We start from the raw sequence: 4141 nt of genomic DNA, 5'->3' as shown, positions 1-4141 counted from the left end.
TTGCAAGTTACCCAAGGTATTTTATGATTCATTGTGCACCAGTCCACTCTGAGGTCTTTGGAAAATAAACTTAGCAGGAATGTGAAACTCAGTATGTTTATCAGATTATATCCCTCCATGGAATGTGGCTCAACTCATATTCAATCAGTCACAAAATTTGATCATGGTATTTGTTCATCTGTATTCCAGATTTCAAACTAGAAAGTCTAAGAAAAAACAACAAAAAAGAGAATGGTGTATAGGCTGCATTACATTTTTATTTTTTATGCATTGTTTGGTTTTGTTTTTTCTTTCTTCTTTAAGACATTCAAATTAGATTTTGTTTCTCATGATAGGAGAGCAGAAGAATAAACGTGATTTTTTAAAAGAAAGCATTTGAGACAGAGAGGGGAAGGCATTCATTTGAAGATAAAGAGTGTAGCTGGAATTTGAAAAGAAGACAGAGCAGTCAGTTTAACAGATACAAAAAAAAAAGCAATTTTCACTTACTAATCCTTTGGTTTGTTAAAAAACTCTAGCAGCTGTTTGAATTTACTGATGTCGCTTAAGATTTAAAAAGTCAGCTTTACTATCCTCTACACCACATTCCACATTATTATGCAAATTGGGTTAGGTGTCATAAAGATTTAACTTTTTGTTTTTCAATTAAACTCATGGATGGTATTGTGTCTCAGGGCTCTTTGGATCACTGAAATCAATCTCAGACACCTGTGATAATTAGTTTGCCAGGTGAGCCCAATTAAAGGAAAACTACTTAAGAAGGATGTTCCAGATTATTAAGCAGGCCAGAGGTTTCCAGCAATATGAGAAAGCAAAAAGGATCTCTCTGCTGCCGAAAATGGTCAAATAGTGCAATGCCTTGGACAAGGTATGAAAACATTAGCTATTTCACGATTAGCTATTTCACGATCATACTTAACTTAAGTATGATTATCGTACTGTGAAGAGATTTGTGGCTGATTCAGAGCACAGACAAGTTTGTGCAGATAAAGGCATAATGAGGAAGGTTTCTGCCAGACAAATTTATCGGCTGGCAGCTGCTAAAATGCCATTACAAAGCAGTAAACAGGTATTTAAAGCTGCTGGTGCCTCTGGAGTCCGGTGAACCTCAAGGTGTAGGATCCTCCAGAGGCTTGCAGTTGGGCATAAACCTACTATTCGGCTACCCCTAACCGGTGTTCACAAGCAGAAATGGTTGCAGTGGGTCCAGATATACATGAAGACTAATTTTCAAACAGTCTTGTTTACTGATGAGTGCCATGCAGCCATGGATGGTCCAGATGGATGGAGTAGTGGTTGGTGAATGGTCACCATGTCCCAACAAGGCTGCGACGTCAGCAAGGAGGTGGCGGAGTCATGTTTTGGGCCGGAATCATGGGAAGAGAGCTCATAGGCCCCTTTAGGGTCCCTGATGGTATGAAAATGACCTGTATGTAGTATGTAGAGTTTATGACTGACCACTTTCTTCCATGGTACAAAAAGAAGCCATGCCTTCCATAGCAAAATCATGCCTTCCATAGCAAAATCATCTTCATGCATGACAATGCTGTAAGATCTCATGCTGTAAGAATATCTCTGTCATTGGCTGCTATGGGCATAAAAGGAGAGAAACTCCTGGTATGGCCACCATCCCCCCCTGACCTCCACCCTATTGAGAACCTTTGGAGTATCCTCAAGCAAAAGATCTATGAGAGTGGGAGGCAGTTCACATCAAAACAGCAACTCTGGGAGGCTATTCTGACATCCTGCAAAGAAATTCAAGCAGAAACACTCCAAAAACTCATAAGTTCAATGAATGGAAGAATTGTGAAAGTGATATCAAAGAAGGGGTCCTTTGTTAACATGTAACTTGGCATGTTAAGTTGTTTTTTTATTGAAATAGCTTTTGATTTCAGTAAATGTGACCTCTTAATGTTGCAAATTCAACAAACCATTTTCAGTTCTTTACACCCTATAAAATGTTTTGAAACTCTGTTTCAAACTCTGGCCTAATAATTTGGAACAGTGCATTTTGAGTTTCTTTATTTTTGAAAAAATACTTTGGGAGGAAAATCATTGGGAGGTTTGTTCAATAAAATTCGATTTATACTCTAACGGTTGATGACTTGAAAATTATATTGACTGTCATTTGCATTGACCATTTAGGAAAGTTGGAAGTTGGAAAGACAGAAAGTTGGACCAGACGTTTGAGCATATTTCAGAATAAGACAGGCAGTGTTGCAGAATGAACATTTTTAGGTGCTTGATATGAGGCTTGAAACTAAGAGATTGGTCAAAGGTTACAGCAGGGTTTCAAACAACTTCCTCAGGTGCAACATAAATGTCAATCTGACCAATGATTGATTCCACAAACACACAGATAATGTAATCCACAAATAGAACAAAAACATCAGTTATATGATTGAAATAGAAAAAATAATTTAAAGATATAATATACAGTTTTATATCAGAATTACATATAATAAAATTTGAATTACATATAACATTGTTATTAATCTATTATATAAATATTTATGGATTGCAAAACAGACGTAATCATCCAAGAACATTTTTTACTAAAATGATATTCAATTGGTTAACAAACAGCAGTAAACCAGGTGCAGCATTAAAGTACTGTCATGCTCCTATTCAAGATTTTTACATGGTTACATGTTTTCATTATTTTGCACTTTCCTCCCATGATTCTAGGTGGCACTTTATTGCCACAATGCAGACAAAAGCAGTTGTGGCAGGGCCAGGACAGCAACTGATGTACTAACGCTCGAGCTTCCCCCCGTCGTGGAATACTTTGCAAACTCCTCTATGTAGGTCGTTTGCGCCACTGTGTATGTGATGTTCGTCACCATGTCCGTAAAGATGACAGGAGTGACACTGCTGGAGACATTCACCAATTTGGTCGTCACTTTGGTCGATGCTGTGGTGGTTCTCAGGAAGAATGCCTAAATCAGACAAAAAAGGGCCATTCCCAGTGTTACTTTCCCATTTCACTTTAGCTATCTCTCAATAGATCTTTCCTACAGTTTCCTACAGAGAGTAAGCTGGATATCTGTAAGTATTTAAGAGCAGGCCTAATACGTATGATGTTCACTTCAGCATATTCCCACTTGATCAGTTGCTGATCTACATACACATAAGAACAAAATGAGAGAAATACAGAATGTTTTTATTGTTAATGTCATTATTGTTAATGTTATTATTTGGTAACATTCCTATCAACATGACATATTTGCTTTTCTGTTTTTGCTCAAATGTTTTGAAGAATAATATACTTTTAGTCAGCTCCATGACACTTTTCTTGGAGGCTATTACGTTAGATTATGTTTCAAGTTTCAAGTTTCAAGTTTGGTTTATTTGTCACGTATATAGTCATACACGGTATAACTTGATAACTCGCAGTGAAATGGTTTGAGAGTGCTCTGTCAAAACTGAGGAAAAAAAACAGGGGTGCATAAGGGTATATATATATATATATATATATATATATATACTCACAAAAAATATATATAACTATGTATGTACAATATATGTATAATATTTATATATACACAATGTACAATGGATATATGGATATGTGTGTATGTACACAATGTACAATTCCATCTTACAAATTTACAGATTTAGATTCTATTAGATTATAAATTTTTATAGATTATAGATTATGTTCTTTTATAGATTATGTTAGATTATAAATTTATTTTACAGTGCTGTAGGTCACCCCACCCAAAGGGGTCAAAGCTGTGGACAATCAATGCAAAAATAAAAAAACATTCAAAATATTACATTTTTTTTTAAATACATAAATAAAACACAAGATGATATTGCAGATTTTGCTGCTGCTGTATTTTTGCAGTCTTATTGACGTATTTCCTTTTAGTCTTACTCAGTTTGTTTTTGATTTAAGAAGCATTACTTCTTCATGATTCTTTTCTCTCCCTCTTTAACAAAATCATCTCACAGTACTACCTGAGCCTACTTTCTCCGAACCCACCTGTGCCGTTTCTTGTGCCAGAAGGGCCGTGACCCATAGCGCCACGACCAGAAGCCCCATGCTGGAGAGGGTGGAAAGAGGTGTCACGAGCTGTCTTGGGTTCACGCCACTGACGGGCTGTGTGTGTGGGAGAGAGAGTGCCTACTAGGAGGA

The 4141-nt window shown here is 36.6% G+C and overlaps 1 long non-coding RNA gene across 1 annotated transcript; it reads right to left on the bottom strand.

Moving 5' to 3' along the window:
- Nucleotides 1-2532: 2532 nt before the first annotated feature.
- Nucleotides 2533-4141, bottom strand: LOC118242235. Its single transcript, XR_004776693.1, has 2 exons — nucleotides 3989-4141; nucleotides 2533-2939 (listed from the first exon to the last, which is right to left on the bottom strand). It is a non-coding gene; the product is annotated as an uncharacterized LOC118242235 (long non-coding RNA).

This window comes from Electrophorus electricus, chromosome 1 (genome assembly GCF_013358815.1).
Source record: "Electrophorus electricus isolate fEleEle1 chromosome 1, fEleEle1.pri, whole genome shotgun sequence".
NCBI lineage: Eukaryota > Metazoa > Chordata > Actinopteri > Gymnotiformes > Gymnotidae > Electrophorus > Electrophorus electricus.
The sequence above is the reverse complement of the archived record's forward strand: the minus strand, read 5'-3'. Positions and strand labels throughout refer to the sequence as shown.